The 21,716-nt window shown below is 40.4% G+C and overlaps 1 protein-coding gene and 1 long non-coding RNA gene across 2 annotated transcripts in view; both read left to right on the forward strand.

Annotated features, from left to right (window-relative positions):
- Positions 1-2,692: 2,692 nt before the first annotated feature.
- Positions 2,693-5,031, forward strand: LOC106612506 (uncharacterized). Its single transcript, XR_001330314.2, has 3 exons — positions 2,693-2,951; positions 3,393-3,598; positions 3,753-5,031. It is a non-coding gene; the product is annotated as an uncharacterized lncRNA (long non-coding RNA).
- Positions 5,032-15,843: 10,812 nt separating this feature from the next.
- grik4 (glutamate receptor, ionotropic, kainate 4) overlaps positions 15,844-21,716 on the forward strand; it is a 444,499-nt gene continuing 438,626 nt past the window's right edge. The window contains exon 1 of the mRNA XM_014213630.2: positions 15,844-16,651. The gene's annotated coding sequence lies outside the window, so the exon portion shown is untranslated. The remainder of the gene's footprint in view (positions 16,652-21,716) is intronic.

Below are 21,716 nucleotides of genomic sequence, written 5' to 3' on the forward strand. Positions count from 1 at the left end.
GAATGGAGGTTTAAATCTCTGCCTGTTTGAAAAGATACTCACTGATGCTTTAGCTCCTCCACTGCCGGCCTGCCCGTCAGCTGCAGTGGTCTGATTACAAATACTCTCAATGTGAATTCAATCCCCGGGAGAGGGAAAGTGCCTGTTTACTCCGGTTAACCCCTAATAAAGTCCTGGCCAAGTGATTGACACCTCCTCCAGAGGACTTATGGTGGAAATGAAGAAACAAGAGGAGGGGAGAGAGGTTGAATTCCCTTATCTCTCATAGGTTTGTGTCAGTAATCAGAGGGTCACAGAATCAGTTCCTCTGTGGTGTTTTAATGATAGAGCTCACTACAGCCCCTCTTTGTTCAGGGTTCAAGAGGGATTACAGGTACAATCATTTGATCTTGTTTTACATACTGTGTGAAGGATAGACACATTGGCTTATGGTTAGTTATGCGGGCTACAACCAGATCCTAACCCATAGCCAATCTGTGAATTTCTGACTCACTCACCTCAGGTTTGTTTCCACAGATGAGCTTTCAAATAACATAAGGGTTGCACCCAGAGGCGCAACTTTGGTGTTAGAAGTTGGGGGCATATATTTATTTTTGTATTATTATTATTTTTATCCGGTCGGATAAACACTCCAAAAAGCCTACCCGACTGGTCGAAGGCGTCCGCATGGTCCTAAAGCACACAGTTGCCTCGTTTTGTATCACATTCCAATGATAAAACTGGGGAGGACAAAAATGCACTTTCAGAATGTGGGGGGGACATGTCCCCCGTCCTCAGTGAAAGTTGTCTCGATGGTTGCACCATAACACTAATTTCCCCTCCCACCCTGTCCCCTCTCTTTTGGCAAATTTGAGCAGAGGCAGATCCCCAAATGCAGTAAAGGTAATTCAAACCCAGGCGGCTTACTCCACCTAATGGTGTAATTGTTTTAAGAATTGTCACATATCATTTGCATCTCGATGGCGGGGCTGCGATAATAACATGGGAAAGCACTCAGTTTGCTGCTTCAAAACACATTCCCCTTCTTTCTCTCTCTCTTGCTCTCTCTCCATCTCCCCCTGGATGCTGGAGGAGTGCCAGAGCCATTAGCCAGCTGTCTGTCTGTAGGAGGACAGGAATCTATACTGTTAGTTGATGCAAATGGAATACCACCACAGTATCAGAAACAGCAGCAGGGCATTGGGACTCTGGAGACAACACAGTGCCTGTGCGGTCAAGTCTGATTCATGCCTAATGAATATTTACCAGCCGGTCCATCCTTATACCTTGCTACCCAGGCCCAGGCTCCAGCACACAGAAGGCAAGGGAGGTATTGCACCACTGGGTGACTGAGTTGTAAATCACTCTCCCAACATACAGAGTGCTGTCAGGTGAAGCCCCAAGCCTAATTTTTCCCGTGTGTGGTGGCAGTGTGCTCTCTGATTGGTGCAGAGGGCCAAGAGCATCACCCAAGGGGGAACTTTGTGCTAAGGAGGTTCACAGGGCTGGTGTCTGGTTTGTTGCTCGGTTACTCATAAAGGCTCCAGGTGTTTGAATGGAGAGCTCGGTTATCATGCAGTTCCATGGGCCATGGTGGTCATTGACCTACGTTTGTGCGCTGGAGCCTGCACTGAAACATTGACTACGCTCTGATGCGTACTGTATGCCCAGCTCAGTCAGAATATCCTGGGGGTGAAATTGAGTGTAATAGTTATGCTCAGTCTGAATCAGCTTTGAAATCATGTTTTATGTACACAAAAATTGTATTGATCAGTGCATCCCAAAAATGATGTAAGGGATACAGTATGAAGATAAATATGGCCACCAGCCATGTGCATTTTACCTTGTAAGTGCACATTTAAAATAAACAAAGTTTATATATTTTTTTACATATTTATCTCAGCAGTTCTTTTAAAGCCTTATAGATGACAAGGTATCGCAAAGCTTTGTTACAAAGTGCATGCTGATCTTTAGAGGAATTAAAAATAAATCCATACAGCATCAACATACTGTAGAGACTCGCACAGACAGCTGTGTGTTATGTGTTATGCTATTGGTTGTGTTGTACTTACCAGTACCCAGTGTTCATGAGGTCCGACATGCCAATCAACCTGCTATCTGCCAATCATGGGAATGCCTGGAATGTTCTGATGCCTGGCATCCTGGTGGTTGGTGGAGTGGTGTGGGGGGTTAAGACCATGTTTATCCATTGTTCTCTCTCTTATGTGTGGTCTTCACAATAGAATGTCACATGTTGTTTTGCCATTGTTCTCTCTCATGTCTGGTCTTCACAAGAGAATGTCATGGTTGTTTTATAGGGTATCTTTCATTTATTTGGCGTGGGCTACAGCCAAACAGTAAACTGTGTGGAGTTGGGTTAATAAACCGTGAATTCGTAAACACAATCCTCTGTCTGGACAATTGTTCCTTCATGATCTAGCCAGGTCACTACAATACATTTCATAAGCAGAGTTATGTACAGGGTTCCCATGGGTCCTTGAAAGTTTGTGAATTTGAGAGAAAAACATCAAGGCATTGAAAGTGCTAGAATAGAAATTCAAGTTCTTTAGATATTTTACTTAATTCGACGTCAGTAATAGGCTACGTTCCGCTGTCTGCATGTGTGTCTCCCGCGGTTTGTGCGTCCTTGTTTCATGCGCCACCTGCCTCAAGAAAGAGCGACGGTCACGTGCGTGCATGAGTGATTGATGAGTCGAATGATGCCGGTTAAACAGCTGCAAGCAAGCGAGAAACCGAACCTTCAGCTATGCCTGGAAAATGTAAATTCCAGGACTCGTGGCTCACCAAAAACATTTACAAAGACTGGCTTGTTAAAAATATGCGGGAGATCCATATGGCCCGATGCAGAGCCTGCAGCAAATCAATAAAAGTTCACGCCATGGGCGAAGCAGCTGTGACGAGCCATGCTTCTGGAGCATCACACAGGACGGCAGTCCGCCAGTTAAAAGCAGGTAGGTCCTACCCCTGGTAACATGTAGAAAGGAATACAACAACCATACTTAGTTAGTTACTAACTAATGTTACTAATGTTAATTAGTTAGCTAGATTATTCCGTTACAGAATTATTCGGTCAAATTAACGTTTGCTATGTTGTTGTTAGCTAACGTTATCTAGATGTCTCAGTCAGTTATCTCACAGAATCACACCTGTCAATAAAGAGCTAGCTAACGTTAGCTAAGTTGTTAACGTTACATTAGCCAACTTGCGGCAAGCAGAGCTGGACAGTGAACATTTTAAAATAAATGACAGTTTGCTAACGTTAGCTGAACGTTTACATTTAGTTAAAGGACGTTCACTAGAGTTGTTAGTGACAACGTTTCATGACTAATGCTAGCTAGTCGTTAGCCAGTTAGCTAGTCATTCATCAGACTTGTACACTTATTTTCTTACAGCTCCCACTCTCTATTGAACTATGTGGAAAAGTCATTGTCATCTACATCACCACCTAGACAGTCTTCTACAACTACTACCACATGCACCACCTCAAGACAGTCCATCATAACTGTCCTTCCCAGTTATGACACATTGCGGACTGAGACATTGTGTTGTCTGAATATGATGGAGTCTCACTAATCTTTCCACTCTAGTGAACGCACGGGTGAGTGGTATGGTTTATAAACTGTCACCTGTAACGGGAAATTATTTTTTAGGAACATGTTATGTTTCTTTTCATACTCTCTCTCTGTGACACATGTTCACACAGGCTAGAAACAGAAATAAGTGTTTGATTTCAATCTTTTTTTTACTCTTAGGTGTGCTGTTCTCAGCGATGTTCCCAGACAGTGCAATAGTCAAGACCTTCGCATGCGGGGCAACAAAGTCCAGCTATGTGTGCACACATGCAAGCCTCAGTAGAGCGTGGATTCTCCATAAATCGTCAGATTGATGGAGACCACGTAGTCTGCCATCACTGTAACACAGCACAATTGAGAAGTGTTCACACATTCAAGCCTCTCTTTAATTGTCTGTGAGCTTCTGTAAAGCCTGCTAGTTCTCATTATAAAAATTCCTCAGTGTTGTAACGGTAATTAACCTTGATCTGTGTCTCAAACTATGCTGTGTTGGGTCCTTGAATTGGGCCTGGAAAGTCCTTGAATTTGATGTTTAAGAAGGTGTGGGAACCCTGTATGTAATTCTAGGTTAATTACGGGGTTGTACTGTTATGAGAACTTCACAGCAGAGCAGAGACACAGGGTGATAACAGAAAAACCTTTGCTTGTCAAGACACAACACAAACATTCAGAAACAAGCCCACTTTTGATATTCGTAAACTTACTACACTACCCTGATTTTTATCGAATGGTATTAGATTCTGTAATCAAGTGTTGTGTAGTGCCGCTAACAAGGTTACTGGATGTCATGGAGGCTTGTTCATTTCAGTTAGTTGAATTGTCAATAGAATATGCTCTGAATGCAAAGGAGGCATATTGCTGACAATACATGTTCTGATATGTGCTAGAATATAATTTTACCCCAATACACCTTTCCTTTGCCAACACTTTCAGTCAATACGTCAATGTGGACGCACCGGCTTCAGCATTAATGTGTCATCTATTATGAGTTGGTTCACGCTCTCTTGTTCACATCATTCCGAGGTGATGGCGCCTCCCGTCTATGTTCTTGTCCTGCAATTTCATGTCAGCACTCTTCTATTCACATTCCTACCCACACACCTCTGCCTGCCTCTCTCTCGATTTTATACCCTGTCTGTATTAAATTGCAATATGTCAGTTTACCCATAGATAACACACCATTTCAAATCTCACTCTTGACAGAGAGACTGGTCACAGAGACATTCTCTCTCAACCTGCTTCAACCTGCTTCTCAACATTAAAAAAGATTCCTTTAGCAGATTGTGAAATGTTAGATATACTGTAGCAGATGTTTAAAGGAGATGGTAGACACTCAGACAGTGGGACTAGTCTGTGAAATCTATGAATTTAAGAATGGTTACATACATTCTCCATCACCATCCCTCAGCTGTTTAACAAAAAAAGTGGGGGGGGTTTACAACACTGTTTGAATCCCAGATTGCCCCTTTAAAACCTCTTGAGGACCCCTTCGAGATAAAATCCCGTTAATGGGATTGGTTGGACAACAACCAGTGAGATAGCACGGCGTGAAATTCAAAAAACAATAATCTCAAAATTAAAATTCAAGTATTATACGGCATTTTAAAGATACTCTACTCGTTAATCCAATCACATTGTCCGATTTCAAAAAGGCTTTACGGTGAAAGCAAAACATTAGATTATTTTAGGATAGCACCTTAGCAACAACAACAAAAAAAGCAATTTTCCAAGCACGGATAGCCGTCACAAAACCAGATATACAGCTAAAATTAAGCACTAACCTTTGACAATCTTCATCAGATGACACTCCTAGGACATCATGTTAGACAATACATGCATTTTTTGTTCGATCAAGTTCATATTTATATCCAAAAACCCAATTTTTACATTGGCGCGTGATGTTCAGAAAATGTTTTCTCCCCATAACTCCCGGTGAATAGGCACATTCATTTACAGAAGAACTCATAAACGTTGACAAAATGTATAACAATTATTTAAAGAATTAGAGATAATCTACTCCTTTATGCAACCACTTTGTCAGATTTCAAAATAACTTTAGGGAAAAAGCACATTGTTCAATATTCTGAGTACAGAACTTAGCCTGCAATGCTAAGCTAAACAGTTAGCCTACAACCACGGCGTCGACAAATCTAAAAAAATATGTTCGAAATATTTTCTTACCTTTGCTGATCTTCGGCGGAATGCACTCGGAAGGGCACCCACTTCCACAAGAAATGTTAATTTGTTCTGCAAAGTCCATCATTTATGTCCAAATACGTCCGTTTTGTTGACCCATCCAGAACACTTTACAATGCCATGTGGCGTGGACGCAAATCCATAGACGAAATGTTCAAAAGTTCCATTACCGTTTGTAGAAACATGTCAAATGATGTTTACAATCAATCCTTTAGGGTCTTTTTTTACGTAAAATTGCGATAATTTTACAACCGGGCAATAGGTATTCATCCCAGAAGAAAAATAAAGAACAGCGAAGTCACGTGTACGCGCGTCACGAGACACCTCTCCTCAGACTGGCCACTGATTGACTGAGCCATAATTTTCTGCCCGGTAACAGGTGACGGATGAAACCAGTTCCTAAAGATTGTTGACAGCCAATGGAAGAGTTAGGAGGTGCAACGTAAATCCTATGTCACTAGTTTTTCAAGGGATTCAAAAGAAACTATATTTCTAATTTCTCCCACTTCCTGATTAAATTTCTCAGGTTTTTGCCTGCCATATGAGTTCTGTTATACTCACATACACCATTCAAACAGTTTTTGAAACGTCAGAGTGTTTTCTATCCAAATCTACTAATAATATGCATATTCTATTTTCTGGGCCAGAGTAGTAACCTGTTTAAATTGGGTACGTTTTTCATCCGGCCGTGAAAATACTGCCCCCTAGCCCCAAGAGGTTCTAATGAATGTATTCTACGTAGTGCCTGTATATTGCTTAATTTCACTAGCTGGCTCATAGTATATGGAACTTCCCTAACCCACAATTATTCTGTATGACATTAAGAGTTTGTGTTATGGAAGAACTGCAGTTTGCTGATATCTCCTGAGAAAGATTCTTCTTTCTCTGTGTCTTGAGGAAGATATTAGGGGAAAATGATGTCTAAATGTATTCAGCAAACCTCGTGTGTTTGTTTGTCCCTCAGGCCAAAAGTACTGTTGCTTCATTGTCTTGGTCCAAATACCTCATTAACTGTAACACCATCAGCAGGCTCAGTTGAACAGAGTTATGAATGATAAGCTAAGACACTTGGGGCCAGTTTCCCAGACACAAATTAAGCCTTGTCCTGGACTAAAAAGTTATTTGAATGGAGTTTCTCCACTGAGAATGCTTTTTAGTCCAGGACTAGGTTCAATCTGTGTCCAGGAAACCACCTCTAATTTCCCAACTGGCTGGGAGAATATCAATTATGTCAATAATTTATGTGAATTGCATAAGTAAATACCAGTGTATATAGATTACATCAATAAATGTTTACACATATAATAAACATGCCTCTTGTGTATTATTTCAGCTTGTCAGTACTTTTAAGCTTGGAGCATACCGAGCGAATACAGCCCATGAAGGTGCTATTGGTCAGAGAATAATGCATCACAAATACCCAGATACAGTACCACCATCAAAAATAAACACACAAGCTTCCTCCCATTCACTTGTATGTCAAATGTCCCATCCACTTAATCTCAGTGGAGTAATAATGCCATGCCATCTCACGTTATTCAAAGTGGATGTGATGCTCTTCAATATAATTCTACCCATTTGACGGTCAGGTGTGTGTACCAATCTATTTATCAGCCTAATTCTACAGGTGTGTGTGTACCAATCTATTCAATATAATTCTACCTCTTTTAGGGCCAGTTGTGTGTACCAATCTCGTCAATATAATTTTAGATCTTTGAGGGTCACGTGTGTGTGTACAGATACCGATCTATTCAATATAATTCTAGATCTTTGAAGTGTGTGTACCGATACCGATATATTTCATATGATTCTACCTCTTTGTGTACCAATCAATTAAATGTGTCTACCTCTTTGAGGGTCAGGTGTGTGTGTATCAATCTAGTCGATATTAAGTGGCAGTACATGCAGCCCGGCGCTTGAGGGCGCCAGGCTGTCCTGCATCATGCACTCCTATCATCCATTACGCACACCTGCCTTCCCTCGTCACGCGCATCAGCGATATTGGACTCACTCATCACCTGTTATTACCTCCCCTATATTTGTCAGTTCCCCAGCTCTGTTCCCCACTTCTGCATTGATTGTTCTTTGTTTGTGTTACCTGTTTGCTGACGCTGTTCCTGTCTCGTTCCATGTCCGTTATTTTTTTAATGTTTTACTCCCCGTATCTGCTTCGCCTCTTCAGCGTCATTCCATGTGACAGTGGAGGCTCATCAGTGAATTTCAGAAAATAAATAAATAAACATTTAAAAAGTTATCATTTTAAGGTAAAATTATACTAAATATATTCATATCACCAAATACCTAATTAAAACACAATGTTTTGCAGCGAAGGTCTACAGTAGTCTCAACAGCATCCTCTAGAGTAGCACCATGTGTAAGGTTCTGCTTTTCTTAGTTAACCTTGTGTTCTTTTTCTTTGTGTTCCTGAACGTAGCCCTGTCTTTCATTTTTGTTCATTGATTTCACCTGTGTTCGTTTCTCACCTGGTCTCATCAGCTCCCTATTTAGTTCAGTTCCTTCTGTTTGTATGGTTGTGAGGTATTGTTTGTTTTTGACTGCCTACCTGTGTTTGACCATTGCCTGCGACCACGATTCCTGCCTTCTGCGAAGGCTTAATAAACATCTGCTCCCCCTTCCATAGACCTACATAGTAATGATGACAACTTACGGGAAGATGTCATCAAAGCATTTGCAGTATGAACTGACATGTTGTCCAATCAAAGGATCAGAGAATGAACCTACTGTAGTACTGCACTTGTGTGATTTAGAAGCTTGGTGAGTTGGTGACATTGTTGGAAAGATTGTGAGTGTTGGATAGTATTAAATTCAAATTAGTTTATTTAAACTACGGGAGACAGAGGAGGTAGGTTATATATTTTCTTTATTTTTGTGTTCTGTTATCAAATCAAAGTTTATTGGTGACTTACACAGTTTAGCAGATGTTATAGCGGGTGCAGGAAAATGCTTATTTTACTAGCTCACAACAATGGAGTAAAATATATATTATTTTAAACAAATCAATGTCACACCCTGATCTGTTTCACCTGTCTTTGCAATTGTCTCCACCCCCCTTCAGGTGTCGCACATCTTCCCATTATCCCCTGTGTATTTATGTGTTCTCTGTTTGTCTGTTGCCAGTTCGTCTTGTTAGGTCTTACCAACGTTTTCGCCCGCCTTCCTGTTTCTCTAGTTCTGTTTCCTAGTTTTTCCCAATTCTGACCATTCTGCCTGCCCTGAGCCTGCCTGCCGTCCTGTACCTGCCTGCCTTCCTGTACCTACCTCTGGGTCGGCGATGGCCCTCACACCCGGCTTGATGTTGTTGTTGTCAAAACGTGCATAAAATGCATTGAGCTTGTCTGGTAGAGAGGCATCGTTGGGCAGATTAATAACTTCACCATGCTCAAAGGGATATTCATTTTCTGCTTTTTTATTTTTACCCATCTACCAATAGGTGCCCTTTTGTGCAAGGCATTGGAAAACCTCCCTGGTCTTTGTGCTTGAATCTGTGTTTGAAATTCACTGCTCGACTGAGGGACCTTACAGATAATTGTATGTGTGGGGTGCAGGGATGAGGTAGTCATTCAAAAATCATGTTAAACACTATTATTGCACTACTATTAGGTAGAACACAGAGTGGGTCCATGAAACTTACTATGTGACTTGTTAAGCATATTTTTACTCCTGAACTTACTTAGGCTGGCCATAACAACAGGGTTGAATACTTATTGACTCATTATGTTTCAGCTTTTCATTTTTTATTAATATGTTTTTTAATCTAAAAACATAGTTCTACTTTGACATTATGGGGTATTGTGTGTAGGCCAGTGACACAAAATCTCCATTAAATCTATTTTAAATTCAGGCTGTAACACAACAAAATGTGGAAAAAGTCAAGGGGTGTGCATACTTTCCAAAGGCACTATACATATAAAGTAGATTAAACAGTACAGAAACATTATTTAAGTGACCAGTGTTCAATGACTCTATGTACATATGGCAGCAGTCTTTATGATGCAGGGTAGAGTACCAGGTGGTAGCTTTTTGAAATGTTTTGTCATTTAGCAGACACTCTTATCCAGAGCGACTTACAGGAGCAATTAGGGTTAAGTGCCTTGCTCAACGGCACTTTTTTCACCTAGTCGGCTCAGGGATTCAAACCAGCAATCTTTTGGTTACTGGCCCAACACTCTTAACCGCTAGGCTTTCTGCCGGTAACTGGCTAGTGACATTGTCTGAGGGTCAGGGCAGGGTAATGTGCGGAGGCCAGTTACTGGCCTTAAGATATACTACATGACCAGAAGTATGTGGACACCTGCTCGTCAAACATCTCATTCCAAAATCATGGGCATTAATATGTAGTTGTCCCCCCCCCCCACCATTGCTGCTAAACACTCTTCTGGGAAGGCTTTCCACTAGATGTTGGAACAGTTCTGCGGGTACTTGCTTCCATTAGCCACAAGAGCATTAGTGAGGTTGGGCACTGAGGGCCGCTCGGACATGGAAACCCATTTCATGAAGCTCCTGGCAAACAGTTCCTTTGCTGACGTTGATTCCAGAGGCAGTTTGGAACTGGATAGGGAGTGTTGCAACCGAGGACAGGCTATTTTTAGCACTCGGCGGACCCATTCTGTGAGCTTGTGTGGCCTACCATTTCACGGCTGAGGTGTTGTTGCTCCTAGATGTTTCCACTTCACAATAACCGCACTTACAGGGGATGTATCTGATCTCGATCACCTGGGACTTGACAATGGTTAATCAAATCTCCCAATTTTTGCCAGTTTTTGCTCAATTTTACATGCCTTCTCAAACAGCTGCAACTGTATATGCATTCTTGTAATTCAAGTCCTTTCTTGAGGTGGGCTCTGGGATGGAACAACTGTTGAGAATCTGAGTTCATGGTTGTTTGTGGGGGAAAGGGGTTGAGTGTGTGTGTGTGTGCGTGTGCGTGTCCCACAACTGTTGCTAGGGAGTAAAGATGTTAGGGACAATATAGGATGAATCACAATAATCGTTTGCTAAAATAATAATTGCTTGACAAAATTTGTATTTTTCTAATGGCAATCCTGGTTAGAGGAGGAACTTATTCAAGAAAGATCAAGTGTAATATATTACAAAAATAAAGCGGACTGGATGGAATATGGGGAAACATGCACCAAATATTTTTTTTTAATCTTCAACATAAAAATGCTATCCAAAAGTAATTTACAGAAACTAACAAATGACAGTCATCCATGATTAACCAAACTATATTTTGAAAGAGGAAGCAAAGTACTTTAAGCATATGTTTTAATTTCAGTCTCCTCCATTTCCACCAACTGAAGTTAATTGAAATAATTTTGTTTTGAATGAACAGCTCTACAGAAAGACTCATGTGAAGGCCTAATTACATAGAACAGTGGCTCCCAAACTTTTTATAGTCCCGTACCCCTTCAAACATTCAACCTCCAGCTGTGTACCCCCTCTAACACCAGGGTCAGTGCACTCTCAAATGTTGTTTTTTGCCATCATTATATGCCTGCCACACACATACTATACAATACACTTATTAAACATAACAATGAGTGTGAGTTTTTGTCACAACCCGGCTTGTTGGAACCAGGGCACAAATAATAATATAACAATAATCAATAATTTTGCTCTTTCTTTAACCATCTTACATATAAAACCTTATTTGTTCATCGAAAATTGTGAATAACTCACCACAGATTAATGAGAAGGGTGTGTTTGAAGGGATGCACATAACTCTGCAATGTTGGATTGTATTGGAAAGAGTCTCAGTCTTAAATAATTTTCCACACACAGTCTGTGCCTATATTTAGTTTTCATGCTAGTGAGGGCCGAGAATCCACTCTCACATAGGTATGTGGTTGCCAAGGGCATCAGTGTCTTAACAGCGTGACTTGCCAAGGCAGGATGCTTAGGATTCAATTCAATTTTCACAGAACCGTTTGTTGCAATTTTGATGAGGCTCTCTTGTTCAGATATCGATAAGTTGACTGGAGGCAAGGCATGGAAGGGATAAGGAATCCTGTTTTTTGTGCCATCCGTTTCGGGAATTACCTGCGTAATTGCGCACTCAACTCACTCAGGGGCTTCGTTATATCACATTTGAGTTAATTTGCACACAAAAAAATCATACAATGATGGAAATAACTGTGTGTTATCCTTGTTAATGCAGACAGAGAAGAGCTCCAACTTCTTAAACATAGCCTTAATTTTGTCCCGCACATTCAGGCGAGAAAAAACAAGGTTGTCCATTATCTGCATATCTATTCATTATGGTTTTCGAAATGATAGTTAGATCCAAGAAAAATATCAAGGGCTTAGAAATCCAGGGCTTAAAAACAAAGGTGTCATTGTACGCTGACAATGTTTTCTTTAAATCTACAATTTGGATCCCTGCACAGCCTCATAGAGGATCTCAATATTTTTTTTATCCTCTCTGGATTAAAACCAAATTATGATATGTGCACCATATAACATATTGGATCTCTAAAACTACTACTTTTAGATGGCCTCGTAGTTTAACAATAAAAAGATCCGACGGTGAAGTGGACATACTCAGTATTCACATCTTGAAAGAAAGAAATGATCTCACTACAATACATTTTAATATAACTTTAACCAAATTAGATAAGATTTTTCTACCATGGAAAGCACAAATCCTGTCTATTTGTGGAAAAATGTCTACTAATTGATTAAAAAAAAACAGTAGTTTAGAAACGGTATAATCTTTGTAACTGATATCATGAATAGGACTGGTGGAGTTATGTCACACAAGCAGTTAAGAAAAATAGATGGAAATGTCTGCTCTATCCAAAATTACAACTAACTGATTCCAGCATTACTGCAAAAATGGAGGAGGCAAGTGGAAAGGGGAGAAGGTCAGGAATCTGTCTGTTGGCCCTGCATTAAAGACACATTGGCAAAAAAATTGTGATAAAAAAGTATAGCAGTTTCATTTAAGGACCAAAAAATTTACAGCTGCACCATATAGCTTGCAAAGTAGTTGGGAGGAGATTTTCGATGTACCAATACCATGCCACATGGTTTATGAACTGATACACAAAATGACACCGGATTCAAAACGTAAAGTTTTTTTATTTAAATTATTATACAAAATTCTTTCAATCAGTAGAATGTTATATATATGGGGGATACAACCATCCTGTCATGGATTCCCCCGGTACTGCTGCTCATTCCATGCACCAGCTCTGGAGGTCTACATCACCAGGAAGTCTACATCACCAGCCTAGTCACCGGCTTTCTAGGCGTCACTGAACTGGATTCATTACCACCAACCCCGGAATGTCTTGTCTCATTACGCACACCTGGCTCCTATTCCCCCTGATTAGTATGTCATATATGTGCCCTCTGTTCCCCATTGTCCTTGTCGGTTATTGTTCCCATGTCCGTTGGTCTTGTGAGTACCTGTGCTTTGTTTCGGCTTTCGCGCTATTTGTATTGTGCACTTGTTATTTCAGGTCTCGTCCCGTGTAATCTTTAGAGGTTTAAACCTCGCTCTTTTGTTTGGGTTACATCCCTGTGTATTTTATATACGTGTATGTTTTGGGCTTCGTCCCAATGCCTTTTTCCCATGACATGTTGTATTTTGAGTGGAGTAATAGAAAACCCTATTACGTATTCCTGCACCTGTCTCTCATCCTTATACAGCGTGACACATCCCAGCTCTGCAGATTTTGCTGCATAGAGACAGAATCATTAGATCACTTGTTTTGGTGATGCCCATACTTATACAAATATAATAAAATGTTATTGGTCACATACACATACTTAGCAGATGTTATTGCGAGTGTAGCGAAATGCTTGTGTTCTTAGCTCCAACAGTGCAGTAGTATCTAACAAATCACAACAATACACACATCTCAAAGTAAAACAATGGAATTAAGAAATCTATAAATATTAGGATGAGCAATGTCGTAGTGGCATTGACTAGAACAAAGTAGAATACAGTGTGTACATATGAAATTAATTAAACAGTATATTAACATTATTAAAGTGACCAGTGATTCCCTGTCTATGTACATAGAGTAGCAGCCTCTAAGGTGCAGGGTTGAGTAACCGGGTGGTAGCCGGCTAGTGACAGTGACTAAGTTCAGGGGAGGGTAGAAACTATGAGAATAGAAAGGTTCAGAACTTGTGTGAAACATCACAGCACAGTGGTAAAATACATGACAGCTAGAGATAGATGGGAGGGGTTGAGGGTAGCTGAAAGCTGGGACTAAAAACAAACAAAAGATGGCTAATGTAAAATATACTGTACGTGAAATGTATGTTGTGTGTATAAGCTGGAAGTGGAAGCCTAACATGCTGACCACAGCACTTGCGTCGCATGCGCGAGTGCTGCAAAATAAATGTACACATACATGTTATTCAATCATTGCATCCACACAGTTCGTGCACGTCCGCGTAGCCAGGCGCTAAAATAGAACTTGTTCTATTTGTGACGCTCGATGCGTTGCAAGTCCTGCCTTTCCCATCTCCTCATTGGATTTTAGGATCATATACCCATGTACCATCTCCTCATTGGTTTTTAGGATCATATACCCATGTACCATCTCCTCATTGGTTTTTAGGATCATATACCCATGTACCATCTCCTCATTGGATTTTAGGATCATATACCCATGTACCATCTCCTCATTGGATTTTAGGATCATATACCCATGTACCATCTCCTCATTGGTTTTTAGGAGCATATACCCACATGGGTGATTGAAAGAGGGACTGAGGTCCACACTTCAGTCCAGTCGGTTGTGGTAACAAACCTTCAAGTTGGTTGCCAATTGCCATATAAAGTCCAAAGAAGAAGAAGAAGCCTGAAGGAGAAGAGATTTCTAGAAACGAACTCGGTTTACTGTTTTATCTGTGGATTAATTGTCGAAGTAGAGGACCTTGGGCATTTCAGTTAAAATAACAACCTATTGTTTATATCCCAGGACAAATTAGCTAGAAACAGCAAGCTAGCTAGCTAAATTGCCATAAATGTTTAATGCTTTTTGACCTGTCCCCAAATTAATATAATTGGTTCAAAGTTGGTTTAGATATTTCAACCTGTGTTTCCTGATCGCGTCTGATGTGGGTGGTCAAAATCAACTTGCGCGCATGCGGTCTGGTCAGCATGTATTGTTGTCCATTAGTTTACTCCAATTAGGGGAGGGGTGATTTTTTATTTTTTTATTTAACTAGGCAAGTCAGTTAATAAATACAAATTCTTATTTACAATGACGGCCTAGGAACAATGGGTTAACTGCCTTGTTCACGGGCAGAACAACATATTTTTACCTTGTCAGCTCAGGGATTTGGTCTAGCAACCTTTCGGTTACTGGCCCAACACTCTAACCACTAGGCTACCTGCTGTGGTACGGTTAGGGGAAAATAATAAAGAAGAAAAATATATTGAATTAGTTTACTCCAATCAGAGGAGGGATGGTAGGGTTAGGGAAAAAATAAAGGAAAATATATATTAAAATATATGTATTTAAAATAATATATATTTACAAAACAAAATATATATGGCGGATTGGAAATTATCCAGACAATTACATTGATAGAAGCCACAATCTATCTGCAATATTAAAGCTTATCTGCCTTATAATTTTTGTTTTTGTTGTTGAAACATTCAGTGAAAGTTTTAAGGAAGTTATTCAAAAACCTGAAAATAACCTTTGCATTTATTCAAAACATTCACAACATTTAGCTTACGTTTTCAGAAGGTTATTTCAGTACCTTCAAATAGCCTATAATTTCTGTTTTCAGAATGTTTATAAAACCTCCCAGGAAAACTTTCAGGGAACCATAGTAAAACGTTTTCAGAACCTCCCTGAAACCTAAAAACGTATGTGCCCAGAACAGGCAAAATGTTCACTTACGTTCCCAGAATGTTTAAAAACATTAAGTTTTACCGGTCAGTACCCAGAACCAATGGGAAACCAATTACTTATGTTCCACAACTTCCAAGGAACGAAATGTGCTAGCTGGGATTACACTCCATGGACTGTATAGTGATGCACCTGTAAACTCACTGCACAGAAACAAGTGCTGGTTCCTTTAAACACAAGTGCTGGTTCCTTTAACATTGGATGTAGTGTATAGTAAGGCACCAAAAGCTAGTCTGTGAGGGGGACTTCACTTCACTGAGACACCATCTGCGTCTTTCTCCAGAATCGCTCCGGACGGCACTTGATGTCCATTTCATTCTTAAAAACGACATTTCAGATTGCTTATTCGGTTAATGCATGATCTAGATTTCGAGAGAATGAATTAACCGTTTGGATCCATTGCGTTCCGTATCCTCCCTGAAGCTCAAGCTGTGCAAAAGCATTTTCAACTACGGCCGGTCAGCCGCAGGAGCAATGGGAAAGAGAGAAATACCAACATTTTTTTTTGACAATAACCTGAATTAGATAGGCTGAAAGAAATTCAAGCTACTTGTCAATTTCAAGACAAGAAAGTACTCTAAGGAAACGTCAATTGTTCAGCTTTGGAGAAATTGGACCAATAATTTTCTTCAAAGAAAAGTAGAGGATAACTGTTTGGATGCGGATATAAGAGAACGAATCAATGCCCCATATAACTGGTACCGCCAGGATATACGTAAAAAGGAACCGATTTTTAAATGGTCCTTGAGTGAGTCGCCTGGTCGATAAGCGCATATAGCAGGTTATTTCTCCCTAAACAAGCGTGCAAGAGGCATTGCAATAGAAAACTCGGGATTGCATTGTACAAACGGCTGCCGTTTTTTCCTTCCCGATAAAGCCAACCGAGGCTACACCTGTTCCATAAGGAGAAATTATACCAAAAGAGATAAGGAGAAGCACTGCTAAAAACAGCAAAAACGTCGATTGATGTTAAAGAGCCAGGTAAGAAAGTGTACAAGTCTACAATGACTGCTTGTGCACTATTCTGAGATAATAATTTTGAGGAATGGTAGGCAATTGACTTCCATTATGTATTGTTTATGGTTAATATGATTGATTGAAAATATAAGGCCATGTCATGTCAATAGCCTATGCAAGATGGCTTATCGGTCCCTCAAATGGCATTGAGGTCTGCGTTGCATCAATTGAATAACCTGATTTATCCGCTCCCCCCCCAATTAACTAATTAATTAATTAATTGCCTATATCTTTTTTCTATCTCAATTATGGTGAATTAAGTTGATCAAATGTCTTTCTACAGGAATTGCCTCAAACGCCTATCCTCTCTGAAAAGTAAAATGTTGCATTTGCGCTTTTGTAATGTAGCCTAGCTGGGGTTTTAAACTGAGGTAGGCTAAGCCTATTTGCTATTTGGGGCATGAAGGCATATCATACATCTACTATGGAGTTGAAAAAAAAAATCTAAGGAAAATTCCAGCCACAAAATTGGTTTGAAGACATACTGTCTTTCTTTGGGATGTTAGTGTCATTCAGGGCCGATTTCCAAAGACCATGGACAGGGCTGCCCTAGCCTTTTAGGGCCCTTAAGCGAGATTTGGTTGGGTGCCCCACCTTGCAGCCGCAAAGAAAATTGACAGCGGAGGGACTTTTTATAGTTTTAAATTATATTTCCTGCAATTCTACACATTTTGCAAAGGTGTGTAGAGAAGATGTATCAATTGTGTAACTACCTTCATGCATTATACTCTGCCATGGGGCAGAGAGAAACATTTACACAATTTCAGCAAATTTTCAGCAATTTTGCCATGGGGTGGAGAGACATTTTTTGCAGTTTAAAAACTAATTTCCTGCAATTCTACACATTTTGCCATGTCTTGTTAATATGAAATTTGAGTGATTGACTAACAAAATCAGAGGGGGCCCCCTAGAGGCCAGTGCCCCTTTGGCCATGATGACTACAAGGTTTAGATAGCTGGCTAGACTAATTTGCCAATCTAAAAATGTTTAGCTGACATGGGCTAATTGAGTAACTGTCAGTCCCCCCCCCCACGACCGGCCTTAACCACAGATGGCATAAATCTGATTAGGAAGCTTCACCTGTGACAGCCTCTATGCTCAAAATGTTGTGATGAATGTCAACTCCATATGAGTTAGAATAAGAGATTAATTAGTTAAAGTGATTGATTGGTATTCACTGATACATTTTATTGATTAGTTTATACTTTTGTGTTTGCAGTTGCTGAGAGCCTCATTACATTTTTGGCTGATTCCAATATTTTCCTTGCCAAAAAACATGATACCAATAACTGATATTTAACATTTTAGAGGCCTTTTAAGCGTTCTAGTACAGTTAAATAGTTAACACACACACATGGACGCAGGCACTGCATCTCAGTGCAAGAGGTGTCACTACAGTCCCTGTTTCGAATCCAGGCTGTATCACATTTGGCCGTGATTGGGAGTCCCATAAGGCGACGCACAATTGGCCCAGCGTAGTCCGGGTTTGGCCGGTGTAGGCCGTCATTGTAAATAAGAATTTGTTCTTAACTGACTTGCCTAGTTAAATAAGGGTTACACACACCACACTGACCAAAAAGGTATTTTGTTGGCATTTACGTATGTCCCCATTACCAGTAAAACATAATCAAAACCTATTTATTTCATTTACTTGCTGTTGTGCTGTTTCATTGTTCATTTGTTCAGTCGTTTCATTCTCAACCAGGATTTCTCATACTATGGAACGTCGTTTTAGTCTTTGCGTGTCAAATAACATTATTTGACGTGTCAAATAAGCTTGTTGACCAATCATAACCTGAAAATGACTGCACATCACATAATAATTTAGTGTGTTCATAAATGTATGTAGTTATTATATGTTGATTACACTATCACTCGTAGTTCATATGTCACAACAATTCATCTATACGTATGCTATGATGCTGGTAAAGTTGTCTCCTGCACCTACAGTGCTGGTTGTAAAAAAAAAAGAAAGCTAGCTTGCTCATGGATGCGAACAATGTTCTTCCCCAAAAACATAGCAAAACGACATCTGTTTCAGTAGCTATAGTTAGCTAGCTGACTATATAGCTAGGTTTTATCATCTAAAATAACCCTAATTTATAAGACGGTTCTTATTTGATTAATTGTTAATTATGTGAAGCTAGCCACAATAAGAATTAGCCACAATATAGTGGACTTTGCGGTTAGCCTTCAAAATAAAAGTATGTCATTGACAGGGATGCAAATGAATACAAATAGTAGAAATATGCCATAATTGAATAGATCATGCTAAATGAGGTTGGAATGTTGTTATATAAAATCAACAAAAGACAATTCATTAATTTGACAAAAATCTGTTGAAATCACACTGGATGTATTATACTTTAGAACTGCATTGGGGTCATGCTTATTTCACCGTACAGCCTTACCTATGGATTGTGGATCAATGACATGGGGTATCAGTCTACTCAATGACACCCAGAGAACATTAGCGTCGTAGCTCTTATTGCGGGACTCTGAAACAACTGTGAATTGAGCCACATTTATTGTCAACCTATGTGTATTGAACACTATTCCCGAGGAAAAACAATACTGTGTGGATGTTTTGAGGTCTGATAACTCCGAGGAGGACGTTGGGAAAAAATCTATTGGGTATTGAGTAGATTGATACCCCATTTCATTGATCCCCAATCCTTAGGGTAAAGCTGTACAGTGCAATATGAATGTCAATACACACAATAGGCTGACTGGGGAGGTGATTTCACACAGTCACAGATAAGAGCGACAACGCTAATATTTGCGTAAACTCTCGTTAGTTGTATTCTGTGGGTTTCACCGAGTAGACTGATACCCCATTTCATTGCTTCACATTCCAACCTTGTTTAACATTATCTAGTCTAAATATGCATGATTCCACCAAATGTAACCTTCTGCATCACTTTCAAAGAGATACTTTCATTTTGAAGGCAAACCGCAAATTCCACTATTGTGCCTAATCCTTATTGTGGCTAGCTTCACAACACATAACCCGTTCCGGTCGAACGTCTTTGGGCAACAGAGTTAAGTAGCTGGCTAGCTATTTATTTTCATGAACTCAAGTTCAATTTAAATAGGCGAACAACAAGTGGCTACCTAGTTAATACTTGATTCCTAAATCATTGCTAAGAATAATGAAAATGACTGCAGTTTCAACTAGTCATTGTTTTCAGGCTGGTTGTATCGGTGCTAGCTAGGTACCAAGCTAAAGAAAGCTACCCCAGAAGTTGATTTCAAACAAATAATGCTTTATTACCAATGCGGTATTGTAAACACATCGTTCGTGGCCGGTGTTTGCTTGTTTGCAGAATTTTTTTGTACAGCTTTGACAGCGCTACTGATAGTAGTGGTGGTGCTTGGCTTGCACATGCACATTCAGAACACAAGACCCAAAAGGCGTTCATTCCTAACCTAGCCCACAATGTCTGCTGTGTGGATGAGCAGTCAACAAGTTGAGCAGTCATTTGAAAGAGTAAGAACATTTCAGTGAGACAACTCAAAGGTGAAATCCATTAATACCAAGATAATGGAATTCATTGCCCTTGACAATCAACCGTTCTCTGTCGTGGGTGATGTTGGCTTTCGCCGACTGGTCAAGCACCGGTACACATGTTGCCCTACCAGAGTTACACAGTAATAGCGTCACTGCTATTAGCTTGGAATGCTGTGTTGCACGTGTAGCGCAACATTTTACGTGGCGTCATTACGCCATGTACCTACGTTATATAGGTATGCACATCAGCTTTGACATCGGTTAAACTAGACATCGGGCCAATATTCCATCCACTTATCTGATGATTGAAGGTTTAGAATAAGGGAGACAAATATGTTGCAGGATATTGCCAATCAAATGAATCTCAGTTTGAATTGCTTGATTGACTTGTGACAGGTGTTTGTGTGTGTGTTTAGAGAGAGAGAAAGCTTGTGTTTGTAGCGGTGGGTGCATGCTCAGGGGTGTTAGTTGGTCGTTCAGGAGGCTATTGTTTTGGCATCCCCTTGTGGACTACATTTGTGGACCCAAGAGAGGCTGCAACCTACCAACCACCATTTGCAAAACACAGCTCTACATTTCATCAACCTAATTGTAGACCAACTAGAGCCTACCATTTAGACATATTAGGGCTTTGGTGTCTATTTCATGGCATAAGAGCTGCATTTAGCCAGGAAAGTATAGCCATCTTTTTTGTTGGTAGGTAGGAAATATCACACACCAAAACCACATCTCAGAGTTCTAAAAATATGGGATATTCTTAGTGTTAAGCTGAGATGAATAACCTAGAACTGCCAGGATAGGTGTGTATTTGTTTGTGGGCGTGCGTGTGTGTGGTGGACTAGATGTGAGGCCCACACGGGGTGCCCATGACATTCTTCCCGGGGAAATCCGGGATGATTGTGTTGAAGTTTTTAATTATCATCACCCACTCTCCCCTGCACAGTTAGGGACAGAGTGACAGTCACTAGTCCTTAACAAAGTCCCATTTCCTCTGAGTGGGCAGGGGCCAGCTCTATCGTGCTCAGCATCTGTCTGAGTATATTTAGCCTGCCATCCGCATTCCCCTCTCTCAGGCAGACTGCTGAAAACACACATGGGTGCTCACATACAGGCACATGCGCCTACATCTAGACACACTGACACACATGCACACACACAGGCACTCACACACACGCAGGCACTCACACTCACGCAGGCACGCACACACACGCGCGCACACTCACACACACACACACACGCACGCACAGGCACGCACACACACACACACACACACACACACACGCAGGCACACACCGCACTCAAGTAAGCACACACACACACTCACACGATTCATGCATCCCGTATGCATTAAATATGGCCTTTTTTTTATCCTGAGATTATTTATCTATTTGCATAGCCGACACAATCATTCAGGGCAGCTCCTACAGGTCACATTTAGCATATTCATTCTGCCGGTTTGTTTGCTGTTGAATTTCAGGTGGAGTAATGTTCTCAAGGGTACACTAACAATGTCCCTCA

The sequence above is a fragment of the Salmo salar genome, chromosome ssa09 (assembly GCF_905237065.1).
Source record: "Salmo salar chromosome ssa09, Ssal_v3.1, whole genome shotgun sequence".
In the NCBI taxonomy this organism is placed as follows: domain Eukaryota; kingdom Metazoa; phylum Chordata; class Actinopteri; order Salmoniformes; family Salmonidae; genus Salmo; species Salmo salar.